Below are 13,537 nucleotides of genomic sequence, written 5' to 3' on the forward strand. Positions count from 1 at the left end.
TGGGTTCTTCATCTTAGAGCGTAGAAACTTGCTTGGGAGCATTTAGGCAAATGGCTTCTTTTCTTCCCCGCTTTCTTTTGAGAGCCAGAAGATCAGACAGAAAGTCCACCCTGAAACTGTCTAAGGTTGGGAATAAGCCTTTCTAGGAACATAAGGAAAGTTACAGATGAGTTACCCAGAGAGTCATAGATACAGGAGTCCAATCTGTTCAGTTCAGGCTGACGTAAGATGTGGCATGAATTGGAAAAGTATAGGGAGGATGGAATCTCCTAAATTTTATAAGCCAGAGAAGTAGGGTTGCCAGATAAAATATGGGCTACCCACTTGAATTTAAATTTCAGATAATCAACAAATAAATTTTCAGCATAAACCAGTCTCAAATACTGTGTGGAACGCATATATCCTAAAAAATGTATTTGCTGCTTATCTGAAATTCAGTTTTAACTGGAGCCCTCTATTCTTTATTTGCTGGCAACCCTAGAAAAGACCAGTCCCTAGGGAAGCCCAGACAACCTGACCTTTATTGCTCCATCGAATGTAACAAGTGGTCAGGGTGCATTTGTCAAGGTGAAACAAACTCAATGATCATGGTAATAATACCTCATCCTGACTTACCTTCAATAAAAAAAAAAAAAAAATCACTTCTTTTTTTTCCTTTGCGAATGGTAGTACAATGAAAAGAACTCCCATCCAAAAGTCTTTTATTATATTGGTATATGCTCCTTGGAGGAAGCATACCATGTAGGGTTCAAAAATTGCTGTTTTTCTTTCTGGTTTTGATGACTTTTAAAATTTTACTTTTTTATTAAGGAAAGATTTTAAACATATACCAAAGAAGAAAGAATAGTATAATGAACCACCATGTACCCATGCCCCAGCCTCAACAATCAACTCGTAATCAATCCTGCCTCATTCATCCCACCTCATTTCTTCCCATCCCAACCGCATTATTCTGAACCAAATCCCAGAGAACTGGAGCTTTATTGCTTTGTAACTCTCTAGTTCTCATTGTACATTTTCCTTCCCAGTAATGGACTTGTGTGGATAGTGGCTGCCCACATCTTCTGAACACAGCTGCATGTTTTTAGAGTTCTTTAATTGCCTGCCTTTCCAATATCAAATCCATAAATCTGCATTTTCTAGCTTCCCTTAGCCTTGCAGTTGATATACTGGACATCGGTTTTGAAATTCAGACCCACCTGGCACAAGACCTTGGGTAGGGCTTGCGCTTGGGGGAGGCAGAGGGGTGGGTATGCAGCCTTCAGGCCAGCTCTGCCCTGGCATCTGGTAGCTGCTCCTGGAAGATGACCCAGGAAAATATTACTCCCGCTTTTCCAATGAGTCTGTGAGCACTCAACATACTTTAATCAACCCCTGCCTTTATATACCAGCTAGAGGGGACTCCAGTGACTTTTACTAGGTAGACTGACTAATACAAAAACTGATCATTCTTACCTTCCAGAGGCATGAGAGGAGAGGTATACACAAGCATTTTAGCCTTTTAGAAGAAAAATGTTATGATTCGTATGAGTTGGGTAATTTATAAAGCACTTCAGGCTTCTGGAACCGTCCTAGAACACAGGTTCTCAAAGTGCGACCCTCCCAAGCAGAAATATCAGCCTAGAAACTTGTAAATTCAAATTTTGAGTCTAGTCCCAAGACCTAGTGAATCACTGGCCTGGCAATCTGGGTTTTTACACCCCTGGGTGATTGAAATCTAGGGTCAACATGCCACAGCCTGAAGGCTGAATCCTGTCCACTGCCTGTTCTTAGAAATAAACTTTTATTGAAACACGGCCACGCTCATTCAGACGCTCATTCATTTACATATTATCTCTGTCAGCTGTACAGAGACTGTGGTGGCCCACAAAGCCTGAAATATTTGCTATCTGGCCCTTTACAGAAAAAGTTGCTGACCTCTGATTTAGATTTACTCTCGATGAGACTAAAAATTAGAGGATGAATCAATAGAGTTAAATGGGAATGCTTGACGCTAATTTATAACAAAGGGTAGCTGTTGGGATTAGTTCCATAAAATGACAGTCTTCTACTGTTAGCTGAGGTCAGTGAGAGACAGAACAGCTGGCTTTTTAAAGCTTCTGTCAATGGAAATCTTCATGCTAAGGACTTAAACTCGACAGACTCTTATTGATCAAAATACATTTTTTAAATAAAATGTGTGTGTGTGAATGTGTGTGTGTGTGCATCCAAAAGTAAGAATCTTGCAAGCAATCAGCAGCAATTGTCAGAAGGAGGAGGAACAAGGCCTAATTCTATCCTAATATTAAGGAAATAACTCAAATCCTCTTTCACATCCAAATTTCTTTATCTGTATTGCTGGGTCATTTTTCATGAATGCTAAAAAATAGGGATAGTGAATTTACAAACTGAATTCAGAGGCTGCAGAGACTGTGGCTGGGGTGAATTATTTGAGACTGATAGACAGGAATAAAACTCTTCAGAACCAAGTGTAGACAACTGTTGCTCGGTCATGCATTATCTCATTCTGCTGAGCCTTCTACTTGAAGAAGAAAAGACAGCCACGCAGTGAAGGCTTCACTCACTTTCTCCTCCCTCACTGAGAGAGCCCAGGGTGATGGAAGAACAGCCTGTTCCAGGTATTGTTGAACCCTGGGCAAGCGGTTTTTCTTCCCTAGTGATCAGTATTCTCATCTGTCAAATACTGGCGTGGGGCCAGATGATCTCTAGGATTCTTTCTAGTTCTAAAGACGCAAGAATTGCTTTGTAAATGGTCTGATGCTTCTTCCTGCACTGATTCTAGTTTCTAAGATACCTCTGAGAAATCACACAATCCTCAAATGGAGGCTTTAACTTTAAGGAAGAAGGAAATAGCCATTCTTATACACTGCTAGCATGATAACTTACCTGGAAGATGTGTTTATAATGCATGTTGGAAGCCTTCAAAACAATGCATTCTTCTTGACCCATAATTCCACTTTCAAGAATTCATTGTAAGAAAATAAATAAGGATATGTTCAATGACATAGCAGCAAGCGTATTGGTTTCAGCACTGTTTATAGTGATGAAAAATCGAAAGCAGCCTAAATATCTTACCTAATCAATTTGGTTGAGTAAACTGTGGTGTATACATGTTATAGAATATTATGTGGCCATTAAAATGATGCCATAAAAGTATACTTATTGACGTGGATAAATACACTGTTGAGTGAGCAATAGCTTCAAAGTGTCATTTTCTATATTACATTTTTCTGGGATGGGCTTACTATTATGTGTACCTCTCTATATGCCTACATTATAATCTGCAAGGGTACTCATGAAAATTCTCAAAATGGTTACTGCCCGGTGGTAGGATGACAAATAGTTTGGATTTCCTTCTCGTCTTATTTTTATTTGTAATTTTTCTACAGTGATCAGGTATTACAAAGTGTAATGACATGTGTTTTAATGCACATGGACACACAGAAGTAACAACACATTTAAATGGATAAATTTAGGTACCCTACCTTCCTCCTCAATTGATATAAATGTCCTCCCATGCAGCTAGATGAGGCATCGGGCCCCACAAGGGTTGCAGGTTGCTCTACTTTTGCATAGACAGAAAGGGGCAGAGACTGGTGGTTATGACACTTAAGGACCCCTGGCTCTTCCCATTTTCTGGGTGGGATGACCACCCAGTTTGCCCGGGATGGAGAGATTTTCCAGGATACAAGACCTTCAGTGGCAAACTGATCAGCCTATGCCTGGCAGACTTGGAAAGAAAGGCTAGTACTTCTACAGGTACACGGAAGTACATTTCTGACTCATTCCATGGTATGTGGTCTCTTAAGAGGTTACTTATGAAATCGTCGCTGACCTCAGGCTGTCATGGCCAGGAGAGGTGTGAGTTGACAGGGTGGGATCAGTATGCAGAAGAGGCTTTCTGACCCTTGAGGAAAGCAGAGCTCGTTTGGTGAGACGGCACCTTCTCTTCTCTGCACTTAGCCCAGTGCATGCGCTTATCCTATGTCTGAGCCTCTCTGTAAGTAAAATAAAATGAAGGGTTATCTGAATAATTCAGGCCAAATTAGCCATTTGATGACTCAATTTCCCACTTCTAGTATTATTAAACATTGCGCTAATTAATGTTGCTGAAGTTGCGTTTATTGTAGTCCATTAGCCCGAGTGTGCACGTTCTTTTTATTGACATCCTTTGTTATTATTAAAGCGAAAGAGGAAAAGGACCAAGAGTGGGGAGCAGCAAACCACAGCTGGTGTGGGAAGGAAATGGGACATGTGCTGCAAGCGGAAGTCTGTGCAAGCTGCAGGGAGAGGGGCAGGGAGTCTGCGTCGCACGCACACATGTCAGTAGGCGGTGGGAGAGATGGGGACCCCATGCAGAGTGGGACCAACGCTGATTCAACAAGTGCCAGTTGTGGACTCGCCTCCCTGCCTGTCACCCTTTGTTTGAAAGCAGCACACCTTTCCTACCAGCTGAGTCAGGAGCCGGTCTCCTGGGTGATTTCAGGGAATCGGTCTCATTGCTCACGTCCACATCGTTCCCCGGGGATGGTGGTGTGCTAGAGGGTTCCGCCAGGGAGGTGAGGATGAGCATGTCGACGGAGCAGGCTGAGCACGCTCCCTGGCCAGGTCACACGGGCGTGTGAATAGGCTTCCCGGCGGCTCCCTCTGTGTGTAGCATGAAATTATTTCCTAGACCACAGGCTTAGCACACATAGTACAACACAGTGGCCCTGGCTTGAGAGGTGGAACTACAGCTCAACCATTTCCTCCCTGGGTGATATTTGGCAAGTTATTTAACATCACGAAGCCTCAGTTTCCTCAAATGGGTTAGGGAAATAACGTAGTTCCCACCTCACTCTCATCTGCCCCCTTCTTCTCCACTGGGTTTCTCTCCCCTGCGCTACTTTGTTGCCTGTAAAACACACAGGCCAAGAGGAAAGCAGATCCAAGGCATTTTCCAGACTCTTCTTTCTGCAGGTGCACCGTGCCCCCAGCATGGAGCCTGCGTCCTTTTCCACAGGGGAACTTTAGCTTTGTCTTTCTTTTCTGAGAAGGGATTTGACTCAGGGGTTTGCAAAGTACGTTTCATGGACCATTGGTGGGAGGCAGCCAGAGCAATGCCTTGGGGTTTTGCTATTTGTTTTCCAGCATTAGGAAAAATCAGGGATTTGGGTCAGAGAGTTCACTTAGTTTTTTGGTGGAGAAATAAGAGGTGTGGTGTGGTGAGAGGGGTTCAGGTGCATCTTGCTGGCGAGAATGCAAATATGATTGGGAGGAGGAGGGTGTGGATGTGAGCAATGAGCCAGATTCCCTGAAATTGCCCGGGAGGACGTCTCCTGACTCCACTGACGGAAAAGAGGTGTGCTGCTTTCAAAGAAAGGCTGACTGGCAGCAAGATGAGGTCACAATTTGCATTTTTTTGGAACTGGCACCTGTCTCACTCTGCATCATGTTTCCCATCTGCGTATGTTCGGGTGTGCCACACAGGCAGGCAAAACGTCGGTAATGAAAATCCCACCTTCTCTTTGTAAGCAAACCTAATCCAAGGACCCAGGACACTTGCTTAATCCAGTGATCCAGAAACTGCACTGCTTCCTCCTCCTGATATGTTTCCAGAGAGAAAAGCAGGCGTGATGAGAGGAGAGGGTAGGTGAGCTTCGGTGCATTTTGCTGGCGGGAGGGCACGTTGGTGCCAACTTGTAGAAAACAACTTGCGTAGAGATGTAAAAGCCTTTAAAAGTTCTCATTTTTTTGACAAAATCATTCTAGTTCTAGGAATCCAGCCAAAGGAAGTCACCAGCAATGCAGATGAGAATCTCTGTTAAGAGTGTTCACTCTATCCTTATTTATTGTAGTAAAATATGGAGGGAAAATCCACATGACCAAGGATGGAAAACATATGCAAGTATGATGGAATTATATAGTTAATGAAGACATGTTAGGAGTATTCTTTTTTTTATTTTTATTTTTAGACAGGGTCTCACTTTGTTGCCCAGGCTGGAGTGCAATGACATGATCACAGCTCACAGCAACCTCAAACTCCTGGGCTCAAGCAATCCTCCTGCCTCAGCCTCCTGAGTAGCTGGGACTACAGGCACACATCACAACGCCCAGATAAATTTTATATTTTTAGTAGAAATGTGGTCTTGTTCTTGCTCAGGCTGGTCTTGAACTCCTGAGCTTAAGTGATCCTCCTGCTTCAGCCTCCCAGAGTGCTAGGATTACAGGTGTGAGCCACCGCACCCGGCCGACAAAATTTCAAAATGCATTTATTGTCCTCATTTCCTAAACTTTTTCTAATGTGTAATATTACTTTCTAATACTCAGCCTTTAGGGAGTTAAAAATTGCATTCGAGCATAGAATTCAGCGAAGAGAACAAATGATCTTCTTCAAATAACACATTTTTTCAAAAATTAAGGATTTTTATATTTACACGTATGTATTCCCGTGTTCTCTTCATGTGTAAGTTTAAAATGACACTGCAGGCTAATTGTAGGCCTTTGTTCTAGAATGCCTAGAAAGTACACTTTATCTCCCCATAGGCTCTTTTACAGCATCCCACTAAATCAACACACACAAGCAAGTTATGAGACAACAAACAAGGAAGAGTTCTTGCTATTGGTTGGTGGTCTTGTGCTCAAATAAAAATGTTCCTCTTATTTTTCATTTGAATGCCAAGTGCTGAAGTTTGAACTTTGCCTTTCCATAAATGAATCCATCAGGGAAAACAAATTTGACACTGGTTCTCAGGTCAAGGTCCAATGTTATGAGAGTTTTCCAAAGAATCCCAAGGGAAACTGTATGTCCGGCTAGTCTATGACAGCACTCAGGAACAGATTATTCCAAGTTCCCAAAAACGTTAAATGTACATCTGGGAGTGAAATGCAAATTTCTCGATTTACAATAGTATTTTAGAGGCCACCCATGTTTTTTAAAGAGACAAACATTCCTAAATACTGCCTACAAGAATCTAGTAAAAAAAAGTGCTATTTTCTGGATAGTGCAAAGAGATTCCTGCACTTATGTTGAAGACTTTGTATGTGTTTTGATGATGAGGTTCCCATGATGCTGTGGAAACCCTTACTGGAGAGGAGTTGGAAGGGTATTGGCTTCTCATTCTGTTCAGAATCTTCCTGTCTACACTACTGTACTCATGACTGGTGGTCAGGCTCACCTGTGAGTCTGGGCGGGAACAAGCAAATATCCTGTTTGTATCTACAAAGTGGTTTATTGATCAAGTAGATGATGATGTAAGTAATGAGTTGAACTTAAGTTTGCTCTTGCCATAGATAAACAGATGTGGGACTTCGCCGAAGATTACTGGGAAGCAAATAAGCAATTTTTCCTTCCATCCTTGCCACACCTGTTAGGAGAAACGTGACTGCAGTCAGCTAACATAGTGCCGAGTGCGTAAGGACCCGGGACTGTGGACAGTAGGCTGCCACTTTGACAAGATTAAAGTTTTTACTTCCTCATACTCTGGGTCCTTGAGACCGAGTGATTTATATCTTTATAGACATATTTTGTCTTAGATTGCCAGGGCTGCCTTAATGAAGTACTAGACTGGGTGGCTTAAGCCACAGAATTTTATCCTCTCACAGTTTTGGCGGCTGGAAGTCTGAGATGAAGGTGTCCGCAGGGTTGTTCCTTCTGGGGCTGTGAGGGAAAATCTGTTCCAGGCCTTTCTCCCGGGGTTTGCTCCTTGCACGCCGAACCCTGGACGAGTGGGGCGGGGGTCCCCGGAGACCACCGCCGGCCCCTGAACGCTGACAGGATCGCGCGGGATGCGCCCCCAGTAGCCGGCCCCCTGGGCCTGCGGCCCTGACTTGGCCCCGCGCAGCAGCCGGGGAGGAAGCGAGAGGGGCCGCCCTCCCCCCTGAGTTCTAAGCGCCTTCCCCGGGTCCAAAATGCCCAAGAAGACGCCAACGCCCATCCAGTTGAACCCGGCCCCTCGACGGCTCCTCGGTTAAAACCAGCTCTGTGGAGACCAACCTGGAGGCCTTGCAGAAGAAGCTGGAGGAGCTGGAGATCGATGAACAGCAGCCGAAGCGCCTTGAGGCCTTTCTTACCCAGAAACAGAAGATGGGAGAACTGAAGGATGACGACTTGGAGAAAATCAGTGAGCTGGGGGCTGGCAATGGCGGTATGGTGTTTAAGGTCTCCCACAAGCCTTCCGGTCTGGTCATGGCCAGAAAGCTAATTCATCTGGAGATCAAACCCGCAATCCGGAACCAGATCATAAGGGAGCTGCAGGTTCTGCATGAGTGCAACTCTCCATACATCGTGGGCTTCTATGGTGCATTCTACAGTGATGGAGACATCAGTATCTGCATGGAGCATATGGATGAGGATTCCTTGGATCAAGTCCTCAAGAAAGCTGGAAGAATTCCTGAACAAATTTTAGGAAAAGTTAGCATTGTTGTAATAAAAGGCCTGACATATCTGAGGGAGAAGTATAAGATTACGCACAGAGATGTCAAGCCCTCCAACATCCTAGTCAACTCCCGTGAGGAGATTAAGCTCTGTGACTTTGGGGTCAGCAAGCAGCTCATCAACTCCATGGCCAACTCCTTCGTGGGCACAAGGTCCTACATGTTGCTGACTGAGGGTTTGTCATGTATGGCTTTTATAATCTTGAGATATGTTCCTTCTATGCCTAGTTTGTTGAGGGTTTTTATCATGAAAGGGTGCTGAATTTTGTCAAATGCTTTTTCTGCATCTATAGAGATGATCATATGATCTTTGTTTTTGCTTCTGTTTATGTGGTGAATCACATTTATTGATTTACATATATTGAACCATTCTTGCATCCCTGGGATGAAGCCCATTTGCTGATGGTGAATATTTTTTTGATGTGCTGTTGAATTTTGTTTGCTAGTTTTATTGAGGATTTTTGCATCTATATTCATACGGGATTTTAGTCTATAGTTTTCTTTTTTTATTGTTGTGTCCTTTCCTGGCCTTGGTATCAAGGTGACACTGGCTTCATAGAATGAGTTGGGAAGGATTCCCTACTTCTCAATGTTATTAAGTAATTTCTGCAGAATGGGTACTAACTCTTCTTTGTCAATCTGATAAAATTCAGCTGTGAATCCATCTGGCCCAAAGCCTTTTTTTCTTGGAAGATTTTTCATTGCTGCTTCAATCTTATTGCTCATTATTGGTCTGTTCAGGAGTTCTGTTTCTTCCTGATTGAGTCTTGGGAGGTCATATGTTTCCAGAAATTTGTCCATTTCCTCTATGTTTTTGAGTTTTATGTGCATAGAGATTTTCACAGTATCCACAGGTGGTATTTTGTATTTCTGTGGTATCAGTTGTAATATCTCTTTTTTCATTTCTGAGTGAACTTATTTGGGTCCTTTCTCTTCTAATCTTGTTAATCTAGCAAGAGGTCTATTGATTTTGTTTATTTTTTCAAAGAACCAATTCTTTGTTTTATTGATCTTCTGTATTATTTTCTTGTTTTTGATTTCATTTAGTTCTGCTCTGACGTTAGTTATTTCTTTTCTTCTGCTGGCTTTGGGGTTGGTTTGCTCTTCCTTTTCTAGTTCCTTAAGATGTGCCATTAGATTGTTAATTTGTGAACTTTCTGTCTTTTTAATGTAGGCATTTAAGGCTATGAATTTTCCCCTTAGGACAGTTTTTGCTGAATCCCATAGATTTTGATAGCTTGTGTCCCATTTGTAATTCAGTTCAAGGAATCTTTTAATTTCCATCTTAATTTCCTTATTGATCCAGTATTCATTCAGCAGCAGTTTGTTTAATTTCCATGACTTTATGTAGAATTGAATGTTTCTCTTGGAATTGATTTCTGCTTTTATTCCAATGCGGTCTGAGAAGGTACATATGATTTCTGCTTTTTTTTTGAATTTGTTGAACCATGATTTGTGGCCTAGAATATGATCAGTCTTGGAAAATGTTCCATGTGCTGATGAGAAGAATGTATATTCAGTAGTTTTTGGGTAAACTGTTTTGTAAATGTCTGTTAGGCTCATTTGTTCTAGAGAGCCATTTAAGTCCAGTGTTTCTTTATTTATTTTCTGCTTGGATGATCTGTTCAGTTCTGTCAGTGGGGTGTTGAAGTCCCTGGCAATTACAATTTATATCTTTGCTTAGATCAAGTAGGGTTTGATCTCGGTACTCCTGTGTTAGGTGCATAAATATTTAGGATTGTTATGTCTTCTTGTTGAATTGTTCCCTTTACTGTTATATAATGAGCATCTTTGTCTTTCTCCACTATTACTGATTTAAAGTTAATTTTATATGATATGAGCATGGCTGCTCCTGCTTTCTTTTAGTTTCCATTTTCGTATCTAGGGTATTTCTTGAGAAGCTCCAATTCCTAAAACAATAGCATATTAGAAGGACCTGGGGATCATTGTGGACTCTCATAACTAATCCAGGCAACCAGCAGAGTCTCCTCAAGGGAACCCACCCCCATTCTCAGTGCTGACTTGGGCAACATTCCAGAGGCCTGTCTACAAAAGTGAGGCGTTGATATTTGCCTAGCAATTCCTGTGTCTGAAATCACTGCAAGCACGAAGTCTCTCAAACTTTTCAATCTGTGAACCTCTTTGATGAGGCAAAAACCCTCCCAACCATCTGGCCTACCTGTTTGCTCTGCCCACAAGGGAAAGAGCTGGGCTCCCCTCCCTCTGGCTTTCTATGTCCTGTGTTTTGATAGATGATGGGTTTCCAGCAACCCAAGTGCTCAGAACAAAGACCACATCTCCTTTTCTCTTTTCTCTGTGTGCTGGTTGGGGAACATAAATGTGTTTCTCATTATTTGCTCTGTTTTACAATGTGAGTTCCTGCTGGGGTTCATTGCTTTGGGGATTACAGGGTATTTCATCTCATATAGGACTGGCCCTTTCTTAACATTTAACAATGGCAGTCTGTCTGAAGACAGGAAAGCCTGAAGTGTTTTGCTAAATTTAAAGGCTCAAGCAAATATTAAGGTTGGAGAGATTTTTCCTATTAAAAAAAGAAAAAACTTATAATCCCTTTATATGGCTGTTGTGTGCCTATATAATGGAGGTTGGGAGATACCTGAAATGGGGTGGTAGGTGGTAGAAAGGACCCAAAGATAATTAATTCCCTGGTTAAAAGCCATCATGGCACATGGAAAGAGAACATGCTTTAGAGCCAGAAGGTCTGATGTGAATCCAGTTTCTCTTACTGGCTATTGTAATAGCAGCGGCTTGAGAAAGGTTATTCACTTCACTCAGCTTTACTTCCATCATCTAAAAGATGAGGATAATACAATCTACTTTCTGAGGATTGTTGTGAAGATTAAATGAGATGCTGAATAAAAGCACCTGGCACACTTCAGGTGTTCAATAAGCGATACCTTTTATTAAAATCTAGCCGTAAGGGCAAGAGGTTCAGCATTACAAATATAGGAGCTGTGGCCCCAGGATACCCAAATCCATGTAACAGATGTGGATATTAGAGCTTTCCTCTGTGTTTAAGACTCATCTATAGAGAAAGGGGGAGAACATGTGAACCCAGCTCTGTGGGCAGGTCACTTAGCCTTACAGTCCTCATTAAAGAAACATCTAGTGAGCCCTACTGACCAGCTCCAGGACCCTGGGGCACCTGTAATATGGAAATCATAATAATTCCCACTTGCGTCATACGACTGACCCAAGGATCAAATGAGATAATGTCTGTGAACATACTTGGTAAACTTGAAGTACTGTCTAAATGTACTGTTGTGGACCTGAGGCCGACAGGACATTTACTCTGTGCCATTCATGAGGTTCAAATACAAACTCTGCATTCTGTGGCATTCTGCACAGAGCAAACACATTCTATTTGGCTTTAGCACTGAATGAAAAGCAAACAGTACCTTTTCAGTTACTTTGCTTCCTCTCTTCTCCCTTCAGAACAAAGCCAGGCCCTTGAAGTGCTTCCTGCTGAGTTTATAAAGAGGTGTTGGATTACAAATCCAGCCCAGGCTCCCAGGACCCTGGAGGCTGGGGAAGAGTGAGGCATCAGAACAAGGGTGTCTGAGGACACCCACACTTGGTTCTTCATCAAGGGATGGGCTTTCCCTCAAATCCCAAACTAGGGCTATGTACCCTGGAGGCAATTGCCTTCTCTCCCACAGGGGTAATCACCTTAGAAGCACCATGAAAGCATTTGGACAAGGTCACTGCTGGACCATGGGATGTGTCACTGTGAGGATGACGAGGAAGGAGGGCTGGTGGCCTAGGGCTGACCTAGGAAGCTTGGCCCAGAAACTTGACGTTGATGGTACATTTCAGATTTGCTTTCAGAAGGGTCCTCAGTGAATCCATATTCCTATTCCTTGAAATGTCCATCTCTTCCCTTCTATTGCCATTTTCCATCCGACTTTCTTAACTAGCATTCTTTTCTCCAATCTCATGAGCCCATCCCACACATCCTAAATACTGCCATTGTGATGGAAGCTAAGGCTCTTCGCTATCTAGATGAAGCCCACCTTTCCCACCAAAGTCCCAAACAAACCCATGGCTTCACATCCTCTCTCTCTCTTTACTCTAACTCTCTGGCTTCCTCTGGGAGCCCTCCCTATCTTTTCTCCCTCCTCTGGCCTCCAATATAGTACATATTTTCCATACTACTCTTTGGCCCTTTATGATTTTCTATCTCTTATTCATTTATTAACAATTGAGTGCCTTTGTGCTAGGCATTGTATTTGGTACTAGAGACCCAGGGGTGAACCAAACACCGTCTTTCCCCAGAAGGATTGCCATTGAGTTGTCAGGTGAGATATTTTTTTAAAAAGTAAGAGAGAAAGAAAGAAAGAAGAATGAATAAGCATTATGTAATACATCCTAAAGAGTGTGGATTTTATTCTAAAAGCAATGAAAGCCATTGCAGAGGCTTAAAAATTTTTTTAAACAGCTTTATTGAGGTATAATTGACATACAATAAACTGCACGTATTTAAAATATACAATTTGGCAAGTTTTGACATCTGTGTGTACCCATAAAACCATCACCACAATATGGTGAGCATATTCATCACCCCCTAAAGATTTCTTGTGCTCCCTCCTTCCTTCTCCCCAAGCAACAACTGAGCTGCAACAGTACTGATTAGTTTGAATTTTCTAGAGTTTTATATAAATAATCATACAATATATACTGTTTTTTGTGTGACTTCTTTCAGTCAGCATATTCGTTTTGAGATTCATCCATGTTGCAGCCTGTGTCAGTAGTTCACACTCTTTATTGATGAACAGTATCCCATTGTATGATATGCCAGTTTGTTTATCCATTCACCATTTATCCATGGACCTTTGTGTTGTTTCTACTTTTTGACTCTCATGAACAATGCTGCTTTGAACCTTTGCGTACAGGTATTTGTGTGGGCGTACGTTTTCATTTCTTCTGGGTAGACAACTATGAGTGGAATTGCTGAGTCACATGGTAAATTTCTGTTTTAATATTCTATGAAATTACCAGGTCTGTTGGACCTCAGGGCCATCACTCTGTTCATGGCAGCTCACTATGGAACAATGTGGGTGCAGAGAAAATGGCAAAGAGGAACAATAATAGCCAACACTTA

At 42.3% G+C, this 13,537-nt stretch overlaps 1 pseudogene; it reads left to right on the forward strand.

Moving 5' to 3' along the window:
* The first annotated feature begins 7,890 nt into the window (after window positions 1-7,890).
* Window positions 7,891-11,975, forward strand: LOC105814737 (annotated as a pseudogene).
* The last annotated feature ends 1,562 nt before the right edge of the window (window positions 11,976-13,537 follow it).

The sequence above is a fragment of the Propithecus coquereli genome, unplaced genomic scaffold (assembly GCF_000956105.1).
Source record: "Propithecus coquereli isolate 6110/MARCELLA unplaced genomic scaffold, Pcoq_1.0 Scaffold304, whole genome shotgun sequence".
Taxonomy (NCBI): domain Eukaryota; kingdom Metazoa; phylum Chordata; class Mammalia; order Primates; family Indriidae; genus Propithecus; species Propithecus coquereli.